This window comes from Balaenoptera musculus, chromosome 5 (assembly GCF_009873245.2).
Source record: "Balaenoptera musculus isolate JJ_BM4_2016_0621 chromosome 5, mBalMus1.pri.v3, whole genome shotgun sequence".
NCBI classification, from domain to species: domain Eukaryota; kingdom Metazoa; phylum Chordata; class Mammalia; order Artiodactyla; family Balaenopteridae; genus Balaenoptera; species Balaenoptera musculus.
In genome coordinates, this window is record NC_045789.1 from 11,576,935 (window position 1) to 11,598,966 (window position 22,032).

Here is a 22,032-nt window from a genome sequence, read left to right on the forward strand (position 1 = left end):
AGATTTTTTTTAAAAAAAAGGTAAACATTAGATTGGATGGTCAGAAACTTCAACATGCTATCGATATATGTAAAAACATAATAACATTCATCTCTTGATCAGTGACATGAGGACTATGCTTCTTAAACACTACTTAACAAGATATGATAAAATAAAATTTGGTAAATTATGAAGGATATGCATGTCTTCAGAGTGAGAGAGTATAGGGGTATATAGTTTCTTCTTTATTTTCTAGTTAGTTCATGAGGTTTAACTTCTAATATTTATATGAGGCCAAAATCTTAAATATTAAATGATTCTAAGGTTAATTTTGACCTCAGGTAAAAAAAAGTATTAAGAACATTTTAAAAAGAAATATTTTTATTACTCAGAACTAACCAAAAGAGGCCAGTCAGTTCCAATGGAGTACATTCATAATTTTTCATTTACCTCTAATCTGAAATAATGCTTTATATTTGGATTTGTTCCTTCACATTGTGACTTGAGTTTTCTATCTGATCAAAGTTATAGGTGTATTATTCCTTGGGGTGGTAATGGTTAAAAAACATCATTTGAAGTATTACTTTGTTAGAAGATCTGGTTACTAACATTTTCATGATAATGTATGAGTCATAGAAAAATTGCATTGAGATTTATTAGATGAACCTGAGATACTTAAATGTTTTGCCATAATTATGAATCTAATACCCTGTATGCCACAACAGTATTTTGAAGTACTATACTTTGCACTTTGCTTCACAAAAATAGCTGATCTGATATATTCCTTCTTGCTAAATGCTGTCATGTCCATCTTTTTAATACCCTCCTTGTTCATTATAAGTGCTGTTAGCCATACTGCCTAATGAAAGGTACCTCATATCAAGTCTGATTACCGCTCTAATGTTTTCCAGGCGTGCTTGGTGATGAACTTGGCATATGAAACATGTCTACAGTAATAAAACTAATTAAAGTAGGCAGTCATCCACATACCACTTTCTAATGAATTATAACAAGCTCATTAATCTCACCCACCTCCTATCCAAAAAGTTCATTGATAGGCTGTATGTAAGAATAAAATTCTGAGCCTTAAAAATGGATAACTAGGCTTTGTGGATTTAAGCTAAAAAAATCACAAATCGCTGATCATGTTTTAAATGAAATGTATAGCTTCTTAAACTCTGCCCAGATTACTTATTGACAAAATCATTTTCTATTTGAGTTCTCCTATAATGGATTTAACAAGGAAAACGAGTCATTGTATGATAATAACTCTTAGCACCTTGAAAAACTAAAACTGAATGAACACCCACTCCACATACCCTCCTAGAGATCGTTTAAGAATGATGAATTGAGTACTTGAGATCAAGTGATAAAAACACAGCCTGTTTTCACTCCAGAGAGTGCTAAAGTATCTGCTCAATATGTCAAAACATAATAATAATTATTTTTTGTTAACTCTTTTCCAAAGATGCCTGATGAAACATCATAAGAATTATTATTCCATTCAGTTATAAATAGTTGGGCAATGTAGAACTATTGTTTTAGAGATAATTTTACTGTCAAAGAGATAAGGTTGTTAAATGTAGCACATGATGAGACAATTTCTGAACTACAAATGTTAATAGTAAGAAAAGATATTTAGTGGGGTTTATTCTATCTTCATTATAATTTAATGTTTTAAAAATATAGCTCTTTCCATTCTTAAAACTCATTAGTGCTATGACCCACATATGGATTTCTCCCTTAAGAATTTAAACTAGAAATATGTAGATTTCAAAATTAATACAGAAGGATTGTAACAGGTTAACTGAAAATAGGCACATTTTAATGTATGGTATTAACATATTCAAAATTGTTATTTACATTCATGAATTTTTAGCTAATATTTCATAGTTCCTTAGAAAATAAGAGGTTAGATATTCTGTGCAGAGTATTTTCGTTTGTAAAACAGAATTTAAAAGTCTGACAGCTTTGGTAGGTAGAAGGTTAGTAAACCTGAGTAAAATGTCTCTCAATCTGGGATCAGCTATAACTCTGGGGGGCCGGATGCTGTTTTATGTGAGGATGAGTTGGGTTCTGTGCTGTGAACAGCAGATAGGGGACAAGCTTTTGTACAGGTTCCTTTATATCTAGCTGTATGGTCTTGAGAAACTGATTTACCCAGCATGGAATTCAATAATTTCATGTGTAAAATGTGGGAGTTAGGCAAGAGCAGTGTACTGCAAACTGTCAAAAGTGCCACTGATAGTAAGTTTGGTGTTTCAAGTAAATTTTTACTATGACAATCAAAAATATTGTATGAAGTACAAGAATTTCCCTTTTTTTTTGTTTTTAAGGCGTTTTATTCTAACAACACAGTTTTGATTTTGACTGATACACAATATAGGTTTAACAGAGGTGAGGCTAGGATCAGTGTGTTAAATACTTCATATTTTACTTACAAGAAACGTTTAGATTTCTTTTTTTTTTTAATGTTTATTTATTTATTTTCTTATTAGTCATCAACTTTATACACATCAGTGTATACATGTTAATCCCAATTGCCCAATTCATCCCACCACCAATCCCCCCCAGCCACTTCCCCCCTTGATGTCCATACATTTGTTCTCTACTTCTGTGTCTATTTCTGCCCTGCAAACTGGTTCATCTGTACCATTTTCTAGGTTCCACATATATTCGTTTATATTATACAATATTTGTTTTACTCTTTCTGACTTACTTCACTCTGTATGACGGTCTCTAGATGCATTCACGTCTCTACAAATGACCCAATTTCGTTCCTTTTTATGGCTGAGTAATATTCTGTTGTATATATGTACCACATCTTCTTTATCTATTCATCTGTCGATGGGCATTTAGGTTGCTTCCATGTCCAGGCTATTGTAAATAGTGCTACAATGAACATTGGGGTGCATGTGTCTTTTTGAATTATGGTTTTCTCTGGGTATATACCCAGTAGTGGGATTGCTGGGTCGTATGGTAGTTCTATTTTTAGTTTTTCAAGGAACCTCCATACTGTTCTCCATAGTGGCTGTATCAATTTACATTCCCACCAACAGTGCAAGAGGGTTCCCTTTTCTCCACACCCTCTCCAGCATCTGTTGTTTGTAGATTTTCTGATGATGCCCATTCTAACTGGTGTGAGGTAATACCTCATTGTAGTTTTCATTTGCATTTCGCTAATAATTAGTGATGTTGAGCAGCTTTTCGTGTGCTTCTTGGCCATCTGTATGTCTTCTTTGGAGAAATGTCTATTTAGGTCTTCTGCCCACTTTTGGATTGGGTTGTTTTTTTAATATTGAGCTGCTTATATATTTTAGAGATTAATCCTTTGTCTAATGATTCATTTGCAAATATTTTCTCCCATTCTGAGGGTTGTCTTTTCATCTTGTTTATGGTTTCCTTTGCTGTGCAAAAGCTTTTAAGTTTCATTAGGTCCCATTTGTTTATTTTTCTTTTTATTTCCATTACTCTAGGAGATGGATCAAAAAATATCTTGCTGTGATTTATGTCAAAGAGTGTTCTTCCTATGTTTTCCTCTAAGAGTTTTATAGTGCCTGGTCTTATATTTAGGTCTCTAATCCATTTTGAGTTTATTTTTGTGTATGGTGTTAGGGAGTGTTCTAATTTCATTCTTTTACATGAAGCTGTCCAGTTTTCCCAGCCCCACTTATTGAAGAGACTGTCTTTTCTCCATTGTATATCCTTGCCTCCTTTGTCATAGATTAGTTGACCATAGGTGCGTGGGTTTATCTCTGGGCTTTGTATCCTGTTCATTGATCTATATGTGTGTTTTTGTGCCAGTACCATATTGTCTTGATTACTGTAGCTTTGTAGTATAGTCTGAAGTCAGGGAATCTGATTCCTCCAGCTCCGTTTTTTTCCCTCAAGACTGCTTTGGCTATTCAGGGTCTTTTGTGTCTCCATACAAGTTTTAAGAATTTTTGTTCTAGTTCTGTAAAAAATGCCATTGATAATTTGATAGGGATTGCATTGAATCTGTAGATTGCTTTGGGTAGTATGGTCATTTTGACAATATTGATTCTTCCAATCCAAGAACATGGTATATCTCTCCATCTGTTGGTATCATCTTTAATTTCTTTCATCAGTGTCTTATAGTTTTCTGCATACAGGTCTTTTGTCTCCCTAGGTAGGTTTATTCCTAGGTATTTTATTCTTTTTGTTGCAGTGGTAAATGGGAGTGTTTCCTTAATTTCTCTTTCAGATTTTTCATCATTAATGTATAGGAATGCAAGAGATTTCTGTGCATTAATTTTGTATCCTGCAACTTTACCATATTCATTAATTAGCTCTGGTAGTTTTCTGGTGGCATCTTTAGGATTCTCTATGTATAGTATGACGTTTTCTGCAAACAGTGACAGCTTTATTTCTTCTTTTCCAATTTGTATTCCTTTTATTTCTTTTTCTTCTCTGATTGCCGTGGCTAGTACTTCCAAAACTATGTTGAAAAATAGTGGTGAGAGTGGACATCCTTGTCTTGTTCCTGATCTTAGAGGAAATGCTTTCAGTTTTTCACCATTGAGAATGATGTTTGCTGTGGGTTTGTCATATATGGCCTTTATTATGTTGAGGTAGGTTCCCTCTATGCCCACTTTCTGGAGAGTTTTTATCATAAATCGGTGTTGAATTTTGTCAAAAGCTTTTTCTGCATCTATTGAGATGATCATATGGTTTTTCTTCTTCAATTTGTTAATATGGTATATCACATTGATTGATTTGCATATATTGAAGAATCCTTGCATCTCTGGGATAAATCCCACTTGATCATGATGTATGATCCTTTTAATGTGTTGTTGGATTCTGTTTGCTAGTATTTTGTTGAGGATTTTTGCATCTATATTCATCAGTGATATTGGTATGTAATTTTCTTTTTTTGTAGTATCTCTGTCTGGTTTTGGTATCAGGGTGATGGTGGCCTCATAGAATGAGTTTGGGAGTTTTCCTTCCTCTGCAATTTTTTGGAAGCATTTGAGAAGGATGGGTGTTAGCTCTTCTGTGAATGTGTGATACAATTCGCCTGTGAAGCCATCTGATCCTGGACTTTTGTTAGTTGGAAGATTTTAATCAGAGTTTCAATTTCATTACTTGTGCTTGGTCTGTTCATATTTTCTGTTTCTTCGTGGATCTGTCTTGGAAGGTTATACCTTTCTAAGAATTTGTCCATTTCTTCCAGGTTGTCCATTTTATTGGCATAGAGTTGCTTGTAGTAGTCTCTTAGCATGCTTTGTATTTCTGTGGTGTCTGTTGTAACTTCTCCCTTTTCCTTTCTAATTTTATTGATTTGAGTCCTCTCCCTCTTTTTCTTGATGAGTCTGGCTAATGGTTTATCAATTTTGTTTATCTTCCCAAAGAACCAGCTTTTAGTTTTATTGATCTTTGCTATGTTTTCTTTGTTCCTATTTCATTTATTTCTGCTCTGATCTTTATGATTTCTTTCCTTCTGCTAACTTGGGTTTTCTTTGTTCTTCTTTCTCTAGTTCTTTAGGTGTAACGTTAGATTGTTTACTTGAGATTTTTCTTGTTTCTTGAGGTAGGCTTGTATAGCTATAAACTTCCCTCTTAGAACTGCTTTTGCTGCATCCCACAGGTTTTGGATCGCCGTGTTTTCATTGTCATTTGTCTCTAGGTATTTTTTGATTTCTTCTTTGATTTCTTCAGTGAACTCTTGCTTATTTAGTAACGTATTGTTTAGCCTCCATGTGTTTGTTTTTTATGTACGTTTTCCCTATAATTCATTTCTAATCTCATAGCATTTTGGTCAGAAAAGATGCATGATATGATTTCAATTTTCTTAAATTTACTGAGGCTTGAATTGTGACCCAAGATGTGATCTATACTGGAGAATGTTCCATGCGCACTTGAGAAGAAAGTGTAATCTGCTGTTTTTGGATGGAATGTCCTATAAATATCAATTAAATCTATCTGGTCTATTGTGTCATTTAAAGCTTGTGTTTCCTTATTACTTTTCTGTTTGGATGATCTGTCCATTGGTGTAAGTGAGGTGTTAAAGTCCCCCACTGTTATTGCGTTACTGTCGAATTCCTCTTTTAGAGCTGTTAGCAGTTGCCTTATTATTGAGGTGCTCCTATGTTGGGTGCATATATATTTATAATTGCTATATCTTCTTCTTGGATTGATCCCCTGATCATTATGTAGTGTCCTTCCTTGTCTCTTGTAACATTCTTTATTTTAAAGCCTATTTTATCTGATATGAGTATTGCTACTCCAGCTTTCTTTTGATTTCCATTTGCATGGAATATCTTTTTCCATCCCCTCACTTTCAGTCTGTATGTGTCCCTACGGCTGAAGTTGGTCTCTTGTAGACAACATATATATGGGTCTTGTTTTTGTATCCATTCAGCAAGCATATGTCTTTTGGTTGGAGTATTTAATCCATTCACATTTAAGGTAATTATTGATATGTATGTCCCTACGACCATTTTCTTAATTGTTTTGGGTCTGTTTTTGTAGGTCCTTTTCTTCTCTTGTGTTTCCCACTTAGAGAAGTTCCTTTAGCATTTGTTGTAGAGCTGGTTTGGTGGTCCTTAATTCTCTTAGCTTTTGCTTGTCTGTAAAGCTTTTGATTTTTCCATCGAATCTGAATGAGATCCTTGTTGGGTAGAGTAATCTTGGTTGTAGGTTCTTCCCTTTCATTACTTTAAGTATATCATGTCACTCCCTTCTGGCTTGTACAGTTTCTGCTGAGAAATCAGCTGTTAACCTTATGGGAGTTCCCTTGTATGTTATTTGTCGTTTTTCCCATGCTGCTTTCAATAATTTTTCTTTGTCTTTAATTTTTGCCAATTTGATTACTGTGTGTCTCGGCATGTTTCTCCTTGGGTTTATCCTGTATGGGACTCGGTGCGCTTCCTGGACTTGGGTGGCTATTTCCTTTCCCATGTTAAGGAAGTTTTCGACTGTAATCTCTTCAAATATTTTCTCGGGTCCTTTCTCTCTCTCTTCTCCTGGAACCCCTATAATGCGAATGTTGTTGCGTTTAATGTTGTCCCAGAGGTCTCTTAAGCTGTCTTCATTTCTTTTCATTCTTTTTCTTTATATTGTTCCGCTGCAGTGAATTCCACCAATCTGTCTTCCAGGTCACTTATCCGTTCTTCTGCCTCAGTTATTCTGCTATTGATTCCTTCTAGTGTAGTTTTCATTTCAGTTATTGTATTGTTCATCTCTGTTTGTTTGTTTTTTAATTCTTCTAGATGTTTCTTAAACATTTCTTTCATCTTCTCCATCTTTTCCTCCATTATTTTTCCCAGGTCCTGTATCATCTTCACAATCATTATTCTGAATTCTTTTTCTGGAAGATTGCCTATCTCCATTTCATTTAGTTGTTTTTCTGGGGGTTTATCTTGTTCCTTCATCTGGTACATAGCCCTCTGCCTTTTCATCTTGTCTATCTTTCTGTGAATGTGATTTTTGTTCCACAGGCTGCAGGATTGTAGTTCGTCTTGCTTCTGCTGTCTGCCCTCTGGTAGATCAAGAATTTCCCGTTTTAATTCCAGTTCATTTCTTCTGAAATCAAGGTGGTACATTTTATAGCATCAAGGTGTTATAAGCCCTTAATATTTCTCTGACATTTTATTGGCATAGCCGTGGATCTCCATGTAGTTTCTGAGAGACAGAGAAACATTCTGCTGAATAGAAGAATGTTGCATGTAAGTCTCACTAAGAGAAGTAAATTTTTGGAAAATTATCTCAAAGATAATAGAAAACTAAATAAGAGCTTTAGTAAAATTTTCAGACCTACAACTGACCTTGTTGTGAACAGAAATCCCTGTTTGAAAAAGTCTTGTTCCAATTAGTAGATCTAATTAATGGTACATATTAAGAGTTAGCTATACATTGAATAAACTTTGGTGATGTGCTTTAATATTAATAGGAAACATGACATCGTCATAACAGGCAACATTTATCTAATGCTAAATAACTAATATTTATTGAGTACTTGCAAGGCAGGCACCCCTTCTAAGTGATTTACATATATTAACATATATTAGTCTTAGTCACTCATTTTAATGCCTACAGCAACCACATAAATTAAGCACTAATATTTCCCTCATATTTCATATGAGGAAACTGAAGTGCCAAGATACTAAGGAATTTGAGAAAGGTCAGATAGCTAGTAAATGACAAAGTTTTTTAATTCTGTAACTCTCTAATACATTTTTGTTCCTTACTATTTCTATACATTTCTATTCCTTACTATTCTCCATCCTGCCACCCCTAGTAAGCCTTAGTTAACTGAGTTTTCTCATTTCTCAACTGGACGCTTGTTTCTTTCAACATTATATACCCAGTGTCTGGCACAGGGTAGGCACTCAAAAAGTATTTTTTGAAAAAAAAAAAAAGAATATATTTATTAATCAACAAATCTCTGTTATAAAAGACAACTTAAAAAAATGCCTCTGCACATAACCTGCTGGATTCTAAGACTTCACATCCAGCACTTTCTATTACCTCTCCCTTGCTTAGTTTTCTCCTGATAACTTGTCACCATTTCTGTTATTTATCTTGGATAATTTGAAACCAAAACTGTGTACTTTGGTGTCAAAATGTATAGGTTCAAATGAGAACTCCATTACTTATCTCTATCCACTACTTAACTTGTGACATTAGAAGATTTATTTAAACCTCTCTGAGTTTCAGGGATTTTTAAATCTGCACAATATAGATACTAATATCTACCGTATCTGCCCAGCAGAATTATTGTACTAACTAAATTAAATGTGCTTAAAACCACTAGGATGCTTGGCATATTGTAAATGTTTTATGAAAGAGACAACATATCATCATACTGAAATATCTAGACATTGGAGCCAAAGAGACCTAATACTGTTACAGGGTTGTTCTGGTAGATTGAGTGCATTATTAACACATTTAAAACATTGGTTTCTCAACGCTTGATCACAAAACGTAAGTTCCTAATTCAGGGTTATTGTAAGGGTTAAATGAGATAATTTATCCAGAGTTCCTGACGTACAATTAAAACAAAATAAATGTTAACTGCTTCTTTTAGTAATAGCTCTTCTTTCCTCTAAATATTCCATACTCCTTTGGTTTAATATATTGGGAGGAAAAAGAAGACAATTCACTGCCTCATGACTGAATACATTCATTAGACTTTTTTCATGTAGTTCTCTTTAAAATATAAGCACTATTTTTGCCTGATAATGGTATAACTCAAATTATACTGTCTTGAACACTATGCTGCTTAAAGTTACTACTGTAGGAAGTAGAAAATTCAGGTCTAACAAAAGTTAATATGTTGAATCTGTATTTTACAGACACTGGCAATTGGAAGACTATGATAGGGAGAAGATTTATACTGTATCTATGTATTCATAAGTCCCTAAATAGAAAGAAACACAATTCGAGATTTTGAAAAATATATTGAGAAGATTAATTTGGAAGTAGGATGTGCATGAGTGCATGGATAGATGTATCTCTTGTTGGATGATTGCAAGTAAACCTTGCTATAAAAGTATCCAAGAAGCAAAATTTATTGTATTCAAGTTCTCCATTAAATGCCAATACATTATTGGAAATGCATTCTTGTAGAAAACTAAACCAAACCAACACACAAACAAATTAGAAAAACAAATCTATCATTCCCAAAACCAGCACCCCAGAAATTACATATTTTTCCTATATTCTGTCTCATGTTTGGGGAGGGAACAATCTGCAGTGAAGTCAGTGAACTTCATGTGGGATACCATGTTTAACCAGAGGGAACCTTGCGTTCCTCAAGATTCCTGATCCCTTAGAGACAGGCTTAAAGGTTCTTAATTGACTTTTGAAAATTCTGTATTAAACCACATTGAATTGATTTGCCATTATGCATTTTAAAATTGTGTGCATTAATACCTTGATAAAAATTATTTCAGACAGTAGTTGAGCATTTTTCCAGAGGACTTGGGACAAAATCTGTAATTCAGGTCCACCACTAGCAATTTAGGTAAAATACTGTTATCTATTTTCTCTAATATTATAATAGCCTCCTACTTGGTATCCTCACTTTGTGTTTTATACTTCGTCTGTACTAGGTGTCTTTTAATTCCTTGAATTTTCTGTGTTCTCTTTTACCTTAGTCCAGGCGTGTTTTTTCTTTTTTCCACAGCAAAATCATACTCATCCTTCAGATCGGAGCTTGAGCATTACTTCATCAAAAAAGAGTAAATTGTCTTTCTCTAGAATCTAGTAATTCTCTTCCATAACATCATTGTACTTTAAAAACTGTCCCTTGTGCTAAAGAGTATAAGCATCCTTTTTCCAACTTGTTTGCTGCTGTATTCTCAGACCCTTGTCCAATGGCTCACATTTAACATTCACTTATTTCTAAATACCCTACTCGTTGAAAGATTTTTAAATTAATAAGAGTTATGAGTGCAAGGTCATATGAGACTTTCCCTAAGGGTTTTGCATGCATTCTTACAATGTCAGATCCTACCTCATGGATCCCGTCCCCACACAGACATTCTTCCTTGATGTAGAGCCCACCAGCTGAAAAATGTCTGATACTCCCTTGAAGCTAGGGTTTGGTTGTGTGACCCAATCCTGGCCACTGGACCATAGGGGGAAAAAAATTGCATTGCATGAAAAAGATACAAGCGAGGAGAGACTGTCTTCCCTACTATTAAATCAAGTTGATTGAGAACATGCATTTTGGATCTGTGTTTGCCTTCCTACAACTATGAAGGGTCAAGGCTGAGAACTAAGGCCAACCCTTTGAGGATGAGTGAGAATAAAATAGAAAGTATCTGGGTCTTTGATGATGTTAGTATGTCACTGAATTAACTAAACCTGGAATCACCTATTTCTGGTCATCTTGTTGTATGAGGTAATAAATATCTTTTTTGTTTAACCCATTTATAAGTGGTAAATTTTTACTTACTGTCAAAAACACCCTAACTGATACAGATGCCCTCAGGACTTGATCTTCCCTGAGTCCCTGTTATGTAGTTAGTTAGTGTAGAGTCACTATCATCTGTAGTCTAGGTTTTATACTTCTCAGTGAGGACAAGTTTCTTCTCTAACCTTTCTGTTCTCCTTTTCCAAAAGGGAGATGGGTTAGAAGCCCCCAAAATTAAGCCCAAACATTGGTGTGCTTTTATGTTTCCCTTCTAATTGATCTGTAAGAATATTTCAGGTTCATGAATGATCCTCAAAATAATTCACGCAAAATGCTGAGCTAAGAAAAAGTACAAATACAGTCGCTTAACTGCCCTAGGGAAGTCTGAAAATTTTCCCTGAACAATGTCAAATGGAGACCAAGGGTTAAGGAGGCTCATATTATCCATCATGACTTTATTCAAAAGTTGAAGATGAGAGGCAATAGATGAAGGACCTTTTCCATCCAGTTAACTATATGTGAAAGGAAAAGGGGTAAGCAAAGGACATTAGGTTTGTACATATTGTTGACATTCATTCAAATGATTCTCTCAAAATAATGATGAACTATGGAGGCCCCGTGAGCATGAGAGATGGTTAGGAAGACCCTTGCCCAGGAATATTTCCTCTTTATTAACATACTTTGTAAAAGTAACCTCAATTTGCTGGTGTCAACTTTTCTACATATGTGTGATATTCAAAAGATCGTGAACTCATGGAATCCAGAATAGAAAGAGTATTCTTCATGATACTTTATTCTCTATAGAACCAGACACTGAGCTCAACTCAGAAATTACTCGTTCATCAAACATGCAATGTGTAAAACTCCTTTCTAACATAAATATAACTGTGGGATCTTAGCTACCAGGGCTTCTCTGAGGCATTCTGCTCTCCTGTAAAATCTCAGTAATAACATAATTCATAGGGTTTCTGTAAAATCAAATCTAATGAAATGATGGATATAAAGCCTATGGAACTGAGTGGGGAGCCTTCCCTTATTTCTCTAGAAGTTAAATTTAGAAGATTTTGTTTCTGATAAAATAGGGAATACAAAAATTAGTTAATGTTTTTCCTTTTCTTGTATGGCTAAGATTAATAGGGTGTTTTGTACACTTTTTTTCTGCATTCTTTTAAAAATACCTCTATATGTAATATGCAATCGTGGCTTTAAATATTAGGGAAAATTAAAATTTCTGCATTTTCCTCAGTATTCTAATAGCTATTGTCAATACATATGAAATCATGTTTTTTGTTATTGCAATATGACAGTCTTTTATTATATTTTAGTTCTGTTGATAACTTTTGTGTTTTCCTTGATCAAGTCACTTATCTTTTCTATTTCTATTTTTTATTTCAATTTACTTATGAAAGACAGGAATAATGATTGTGATGTAGCTTACAAAGAAGGTAAAATTATCTTGAAAAGAGTGGTGAAAATCCAAGCACTGTGTTAGATGCCTGATATGAGAGAGAGAGAGAGAGAGAAAGAAAGAAGGAAAGAAAGAACATCTCTCTCTATTATAAAGAATTCTTCTATATGGTTTTGATACTGTGAAAGGCAGTAAAATTATTTCCTGTTTCTGATAGTTCTTGAGTATTTGGGGATTCAGGATTGTCTGTAGATTTTACATACTTATATCTATCTATCTATCTAAGATTTATATACCCAGAGTCTTAATTATACAGCACATTCCCTGGCCTGCCCTCATTGAATTGTTACTTAGAATACCACCAGGAGGTAGCTACTGGCATCATTAATGGAATATATTTATGGGCAAAATATATTTACCCAAGGAGTTTCTGGACTAACCTAAGGAAATAAAAACCAATTTTAACTTCAGATTTCAGCCTAATGTTTCTACTAAAGCACTAAAGTCACATAGGATAGTAGACGACGAACCCCTCCATTCATTGAATTGGTATTTACTGAACTCCTCCTCTGTGAAAGTTACTGGACTACATTATTTGTGGTGTATAAAAATAAAATATGGTTCCTATCCTCAAAGATATTACATTTAACAGGTAAATTAAGCAATACAAATAACCTTATTAAGGTTTCCTTCCTTAGTGTTGAAACAAAATCAGGGAGAACAATTCCAAGACTAGAGAATTCTAACCAGATACAAAGGCCTGAGTTAAGTCAACGGCAATGGGAATTGAAGAAAGGGAATGAATTAAAGGAATTTTGGAGGCAAAAAGAGGATTGTTTTTCCCTTGGTGATAGAATGTGAGAAAAGATGAGAAGTCAAGGCTGGGTACTTCAGTTTAAGTTCCAACAGTTAAAGAGCTTGATGTTGTCACTTGTGTTTTTACAACAAGAAAAATTTTGAACAAACTGAAAATCAACAACTATTCTTGGGCCTATCAGAGAAATAAAGCCACTGAGCAAACCACCACCCCAGGCAAATATAGAGAATCACAGCTGAAATCAGTTTATCTGGAACAGAGCCACTGATACCATAACCTGGTAAGAACACTTAACTGGTAATTTTGGTGAATTGCTAAAAGCTATGAGCAGACTAACTTGATAATAGGAAACTGCTGGAGGGCCATATTCTTCAGGGGGAACCCACACTTAACATGAGTTTTACCTCTAGGAATCCTACCAGGTTCTCACGGTGAAGAACCAAAGGGGGCAAAAAAATGAAAACAAACAAACAAACCAACTAAAAAAACTCTGTGTCTTTGGCAGAAAGATGGAAAAGTAACCATTTGAAATATGCCCAGAGCATTCTTCCTAACAAAGGGAGAGAAAAGACTTTACCAGACAGAGCCTTATCTCTCCTAGGAGGAAGGGCACTTAACCAATTCCAGCCCTCTTTACCCTTCCTGTATCACGTTAGGGGGAGAAATAAAGCCAAGATAGACTTGTGAAAGTCACAACCGACCCAGAGACGGGTCCACTAAAAGACTGATATTTAATCATAAGATTATAGAATGCTTTTCCTCCTCAACTTCTTATCACTGCGTCAGCGGGTTTCCAGTATAATAATAGTGAGTCACAGCTGAAAGAGCTGCAAGACACAGACTCTATCTAAAAGGCATTCTTTGAGTAAGCCGAGACAGCAGAGGAGACAAAAATAAGGACACCTGAGGAATTTTAAGCCTTTGGGAACTACAGCTACAGCAAATATTAAACACAGCCCAACTTCTAGCAAGATTAACATAAAAACTCCCTCTATTTACCTGTTACTATTACCCAGTGTATTACCTTCAACTTTCAAAAAAAAAAAAATTACAGTGCATGCTAAAATGCAGGAAAAAACAGTCTGAAGAAACAAAGCAAGCAGCAGAACCAGACTCATATATGTCACAGATTTTAAAGTTAGGCAGGGAATTTTAAATAGATATTATTAATAAGTTAAGGGCTCTATTTGAAAACATAAACAACATGCAAGAACAGATGGGCAACATAAGCAGAGAGATGGAAACCCTTAAGAAATAATCAAAAGGAAATGCTAGAAATAAAAAACATTGCAACATATATGAAGAATGCCTTTGATGGGCTCATCAGTAGATGAGGAAAGAATCAGTGAGCTTTAAAATATGTCAACTGAAACACAAAGAGAAAAAAAATGAAAACAAAATAACAATATCCAAGAACTCAGTTTCAAGAGTATAACATGTGCATAACTGCAGTACCACAAGAAGAAAGAGAAAATGGAGAAGAAATGTTTAAACTAATAATGGCCAAGACCTTTTCAAAATTAATGATAGATGCCAAACTACAGATCCAGGAAGCTCAGAGAATTCCAAACAAAATATATACAAAAAAAAAAAATCTACACCAAACATACCATATTGAAACTGCAGAAAGCCAAAGACAGAGAAAATCTTGAAAGAATACAGAGAAAAAAAAATACCTTACCTATAGAGAAAAAGAATACAAGTTACAATGGACTGCACTTCAGAAACCATGCCAGCAAAGTAATGGAGTGAAATAGGTAAACTGCTAAAAGAAGTCAAGGATGAATTGGGTTTCTTGATTAAGTTATAGAAGAGATGATGTTATTAACTGAGATCAGAAGTATAGAAGAAATAATATGTTGCTCTCTAGGGTGGAGATTTTAGATTTGAAAGTTTGAGTCTGACATGCCTGGAATAACAAATGCATTTCTTCAGGATGCAGTTTGAGATCTGGTACAAGATTTCAGAAGATAGGAAGGTGAGTATTGATAATAAATACAGAAGTGTTAGTTATAGGTTGTTGCTAATACAATAAGTTGTTGAGGTGAAACATTTGAGATAGGAAATGGCTTCAGATAGAAACCCAGGAAAAATTAACTTTTAAAGAAAAAATTGAGAAGAAATAAAAGTATTAAAAAGTTTAAAACATATCCAAACTATATATAACAAGAGTAAATAACACTGTAGAAGTCCAGGAGGAAGAGAGATTTTAAAGAAGGGATTTTGTATTATCAAGTCTAAAGCATAGATCAGGCTGAGGACTGAAAAAAATGTTTCTACTTAACACTGATGAGAGCAATTTTAATTAAGTAAAAGAGTGAAAACCAGCTTTCAGAGGCAGGAAGATTGAACAGTTATTAGTTATTTATTCATGGTAGCTAAATTGCAAATGAGGAGTGGATTCTATAAGTGTAGTTCTTCTTTCAAGAATCTCATTAATAAAAGGAGAGTCAGGAGTAGAAGTCAGGAATCAAAATGTTGTTGTTTGTTGTTATGTTTGTTTTAGGAAAGGTAGAAACTTAATCAAGTTTAAAGACTGAGAGAACTAGTAGGGAAGACTCAGCTGTTACTCTAATTTAGAGAGTTTTCCTTTTATACCAGTATTTTAAATATTAGTGAACAAGTGTTTAACCTTGCCCCTACTGTTCATGACTTTATATACAACTAACTGAAAAATTCATGGAAAACCTATCTTTCCCCCCATCATCCTGGATAATGAAAAGCATTTGCCATATGAGGACAATTTATGGCACATTGTTATTACAGTAGCAATCAGTCCTTTATTCAATTGATTTTCAATAACAGTGTATTCCAAAGAGTGAGGTTAGAAAGACGAAAAATGATGGGTCCAAACTCACACCTCCAATTGGATCTCATAAAACTGGAGGGATAAAATGGGGAGCAGGAGACTGTAAATCTTTGAAATGTTTCCCAGATGGTCTGGGCAAATTCTTCATTCACCCCAGGTGGAAAACTACCTATGTAGTTTGTGCCTATGTGCTTCAGTATTGGCTTCCTCCAATATATAGTTTTCTTTTCTTTTTATTATGTTATAATCCTGTGACTTGACTGGCTCTCTTCTTATGATGTTAGACGTTGCACAGCTGGACAAAAATTAAGTAGCAATAGAAGAGCAGAAATCATATTTAAATTCATAGTCAAAGTGAACAGAAAGGTCTATTACTTTCAAAATTGTATAATATCATTAAAGTGCAAATCTCTCAATATGACAAGTTTAGAATAAAGATCTCATGAATTACAATGACAATTTCTGTTCAAGCAAAATAACTTAATTATTGACAGAACTAAGGTACCATTCACCTCTACAATATAGTGCTTTCTCAGTAAACCCAAGTCCGATGCCATTTAAAACTGTATGTTAAAACTGTACACTTCCATAAATTGCCATTTATTTTCTTTATAATCTTAACATTTTAGTAGATTTACAATACCGTATTTTTCAACAGTTTTGTATACTTTCTTAAGCTTAATTATCAAAAGCTGTTGCTCTCCTCTGTGTAAAGAGTACTTAGTATCAAAAGAGGCAGTCCTTCCCGGCAGGTGTTTGTAATTTAACCTATTTACTCCACATTTTTTGGTGTCTAGTAAATAGTTACACAGTTTTAATTGTGTGGGGTGTGGGTATTTATGTAAAAATGTTGCTGAAAGTTACCATTTGACTATTCACTAAAAAATAAATAAATTGGTTTTGACTACTTAAGTTCTTTTCCTCCTTACCCTCTGATAGGGGAGTTCTTCTTTATCAGATACATTCTCAAGAGTTTTTCTGATGCCTAATCAGAAGGGAAGCTGGGCAGGTCACCGTGGCTCTTCAACAAGGGCCTTAGGACATTTGCAGGAGCAGCTGAAGTGTATCAGAGAAACTGACAGAGGAGAAAAGAGTAGTAATAGTAAAAATTATTGTTGCAAACTATGTGTTCTAGTAATGCAGGTCAAGACATACAAAGATCTCTAGTTGTTGCAATTTTTTTTTTTGGGAGGGGCCCTGGAATATTTTCTTTTGAACACAGTATTATTCTGAGACTATGCCTCGTGTGCCATAGATTCAGTAGTTACATGATTGCCAAGTATGTTTGAATAAATATTTTGGTTTTCATGTATATTTTTTAGGATATAGCACCTTTAATATTGCAAGCACATTAATGAAAAGTTAGAAATTAAAACATTTAAAATCACACAAAACCCCACAACTCTAACAAAATGACTGTCATATTTTGCATATTTTCAGATTTGTGATAAGTATATATTTCATATAGGATTCCATTTACAAAAAAAGTGTATTTTTCATGTTACCACATAGACTTTGTAACCATCCTTTTCTAAATTGCATAATAGTTCATTGAGTAGATTTCCCATCATTCAATAATAATTCTTCAACTGTCGTATGCTTAGGTTGCCATCAATATTTCAACACTATAGTGCTGGGTATGTACGGTATGACTGCTAATTTTCAGTCTTCAAGGATGTTTTCTTTGAACTAGCCGGGCTGGGATGGGATGAGGATGGGGTATGGGTATCAGGGCATTTATTTACCTTTTCTCCCATGCCTGGAGTTGATTATTTTTCTTACCATATTTTGATTTCATGTGAAAAAGAATTTGGACAATTGCATGTCTCCGTGAACTTTATCACATACTGATTAGCAGTCAAAGTGAATTTGACTTTGATGAGACTGACTTGTCTAGACATTTTAATCAGTGTCAAGTTGCTAGAATGTGGTGGTGCTTCTAACTGTGTGATGGTGGCCGCCTTAGCATTTGCACAAAAGGCACGACAAGAGGCTCTGGGGTTCATTCGAGTGATTAGGTGAGTGTGACATAAAGGCGAGAATACTACTACACATATATACTTAAGGAGACACCTGCACCTCTTCACTTGCTCAAGAATCAGATAGTGATTCAATATGCAAAGATAAGAATGCTTTACCTTTATAACTTAAAGGAATAAAGAACCACTGCTACCCGTAGTAGCATAATCACCTTATGTTAGAAATAAGGATAAGCATTTGAAGAGTTTTAAGGGTAGGAGACATAGTAGAAAAAGGTCACGGTTTATGAACTCTCTTTTTTGTCTTTTTTATTTGCTCATTTATTATTAAAAAATCATATCAATTCAATTACATATAATTTATAAGAAGGTCTAGCAGTTGAAAATTATGTCTGTGTATTGGTTTCCTAGGGCTGCTATAATGAAGTACCACAAACTAAGTAGCTTAAATGACAGAAATTTATTGTCTCAGAGTTCTGGAGGCTAGAATTCTGAGATCAAGGTGTCCTCAGAACTGTGCTGCCTTTGAAGGCGCTAAAGAAGGATCTGCTCCAGGTCTCTCTCCTAGCTACTAGTAGTTCCTTGGTTTGTGACAGCATAACTCCAGTCTTCACATGGTGCTCTTTTCCTGTGCATTCCTCTGTATCCAGATTTCTCCTTTTCATAAAGACACCGGTTGTATTGCATTAGGGGCCTACCCTATTCCAGTAGCTCCTCATCTTAACCAGTTACATCTGCAGTGACTCTGTTTCCAATAAGGTCACACTATGAGGTACTGGGGGTTAGTATTTCAACAAATGGGTTTTAAGGGGACACATTCAATTCTTTTTTTTTTTTTTTTTTTTTAATTTTATTTATTTATTTATTTTATTTATTTTTATTTATTTATGGCTGTGTTGGGTCTTCGTTTCTGTGCGAGGGCTTTCTCTAGTTGCGGCAAGCGGGGGCCACTCTTCATCGCGGTGCGCGGGCCTCTCACTATCGCGGCCTCTTGTTGCAGAGCACAGGCTCCAGACGCGCAGGCTCAGCAATTGTGGCTCACGGGCCTTGTCGCTCCACGGCATGTGGGATCCTCCCAGACCAGGGCTCAAACCCGTGTCCCCTGCATTGGCAGGCAGATTCTCAACCACTGCGCCACCAGGGAAGCCCCACATTCAATTCTTAACAATCTGTTATACGTATTTCAAGTTGTTTAAAAAGAGGATCTTTTATCATTGAAGCACTATCAACAAAAGAATATTTCATTTCCTTCTGTTCATGGGTATTTCTCTGCCTACTGAAAGCTAGTATCTCTTCCTATGTACTAGATCTCATCCCTTAACTCTTGAAGGATTTTCCTCTTGCAGTTATTCCTTCTTTTGCCTGTATTTTTGACCTTCTCCCTTCTTACTGAGTCATTCTCATCAGTCTTTAAACCTGTTCAAGCTTTTTCATCTAATATGCACACACCCCATCTCAATCCTATTAGCTACTATTCTTCATTCTTGGAAGAAGCTTGCATCTTGACAAGTGTGTAGCTGGTAACTCCTCATTTCTTCTTCATCTTCAGTTTGCTTCTGAGCCCACTGTAATCTGAATTCTGCTTCTAACATACCACCTGAAACTGCTTTGGTACAGTCCACAGTGACTGATTTTTTTGGTAAACCCTCACTTTACTTCACCTTTGCTGCATCCAACATCATTGACCTCCCTCTCCTTCTTAAAGATATTTCCTGTCTTGGCTGTTATGACACCAGGCTTTCCTTGTCGACTTCTTCATTTTCAGTTTTCTTCACAATCACTTCTTTTCATCTTTCAATTATTGATTGTTCCACTATATCAATATATCGATAGTTTCCAAATTTCGTTTCCTGACCACATCTCTCTCTCTTTGAGCCCATGCTTACATAGCCAATGCATACTATATTTCTTCAGCTGGATGTTACAAGGGGCCTTAAAATTAAACTTGGTGTCTTTCCTTCATCTTAAATTCTTCCACCTCAAATTGTATTTGCTCTTAAACAGGAATGAGCGATACTTACATCCTCTGAATAGACCTGCCAGAAACTTAATGTCATCTATGACTCTCTCCTCTCATCTTTCCCTTCCACTCCACACATTTCTGGTAGAGTCCACCTTCTAAATAGCTTTCAAACCCACTCCTACAGCCCCATTTTAGTTTAAATTAGAACGATTTCTTACCTCGATTATTAAAACAGCCTCTTATCTGTCTCTAGTCCTGGTTCCATCCAGCCCGTTCTCCATACTGTACCCAGAATAAGCTGCATACACTTAATTCTGATCATACCCTTTCATGGCTTGAAAGTTCTTTATTGATATACCAAAACCTTCTGAATAAAACTTTATTCATTATCATGGCAAAAATGACTTTTATGATTTGGCTCTCAAGTGCCTCTTTGTGTATACCTCTCCACACCGTTGTTCTGAAATACTTGTTCCCCAAACTCTTGCAGTTGTTTTCTCTGCCTCCAGGAGTTCTAAAGGTCCTGCATGTGAAAACACTTGCCTTTCTTTTTATTTATTTATTTATTTTTGGTCATTTACCAGTTCCTTCTACCATTAAGATTCTGGTTTGATATTTCTTTCTTGAGAAAGCTTTCTCTGACTCTGCTATCTTAGTGTATTTGTTTCCTAGCCCTATGTGGCAAATTAATACAGGTTTCTCCCACTATTCAAAAGTAGAGCATTCCTGTGAAACCCTTCATAAACCTAAATGGCATCAAGCAAAGAAACAGTTACCTTAGCCCACATCCTGCTAACAGATGCACACAATAAATCGAGAGAAATCACAGATGCTTACAGACACAGTTCAAAGCTATGGCAGCCTGATGCCAAGATGCTGAATATAGTTCCTGGGGAAGGAGCTTAGCGGTGCTGCCCTTGCTACTTGGGGTCCACGCTGCCTCTGTAACATCTCACTGAAAAATAAATGCTGAACATTGTTTGCCCTTTTCACCTTTTTTTGTAAAAGTGAAAATCCTCTTCAGATTTCTTTCGGTTAGCAAACCGGGTAGTGATATAGGTCCTTATAAAAATGAATTGGCGTAAAGCAAACTTTTGAAACGTAGGGGATACCCATTCAGACTTGGTCACTTAAACACTTTTAAGTTTTTTGTCAGAGCCTCACGAGGCTGAAATTAAGGTATCAGTCAGCTGTGCTCTCATCTGGAGCTAGGGTGTCTTCCAAGCTATTCCTGTCATCGGAAGAATTCACTTACCTGGCTTTGGAGGTTTGAGGTCCCGTTTCCTTGCTGGAAGCCTCTCTCATCTCCATACTGTCGCCCTACACACGGGACCCTCTCTATCCTCAAAGCAGCAACAGTGAGTCAAGTCCTCACACTGAGGATCCCCGACCTCTTTCTCATGTGACGCATTAGGGCTCCTGTGACTAGATTAGGCCCACTCAGATCATCTCCCTATTTTAACATCAGCTGTACCAAAGAACATGATACAACCCCAAGAATGATATCTTGTCATGCCCACAGATTCTGGAAATGGAGGCAGGACAACTTTGGGGTGCCGTTTTAGACATTCTACCTATGACAACCTAATTGTTGTTGCTTCCCTTATATATACTTGAATGGTTCTCACTGCAGGGAAAAAAAGAAATTTATATATATATATATATATATATATATATATATATATAGCCATGATCCCCATTTTATGAAAAAAAGCTCTGAGAAGCAGTATAGACCACTACTGAGCTATACTGGTTTTGTGTTAATGCAGGCAGACTTGGGTTTACTTCAGTAATAATTGTTTTCTAGTTCTACAGTGTAAGAAAGTTGTTAAAACACTGAAAATGTGGTTAAAAACACCTTCCTGGTAAAAATGTTGTGAGTAGCCACTGACGATGTATGCAAAGAATTTGGTATTATTTCCGAATTTCAACAAATTGTAGTTTTCTTATTAGTAATTGATGTATTCAGGATCACACAGCTAAATTGTGCCACAGCAAAGACTCAGATGCAAGTCTTCTCTGCCTCAGCTGAGTGACATCAAGAGGTAACATGAAAAACAATGATAGATTTGTAAGTTTTGTTCTATATTAGGTTATAGTTTTTAAGATAGTTTAGTGTTGCTTAATGATAATCTGAGACTTCCCAGTACTCTTTAATTTACAGAATCTTTGAGACAAAAATTTTGTTTTGTAAT

At 35.3% G+C, this 22,032-nt stretch overlaps 1 protein-coding gene across 3 annotated transcripts in view; it reads left to right on the forward strand.

Moving 5' to 3' along the window:
* Positions 1-22,032, forward strand: part of CCSER1 (coiled-coil serine rich protein 1) — a 1,333,501-nt gene that overhangs the window by 587,636 nt on the left and 723,833 nt on the right. The window lies entirely within an intron of this gene.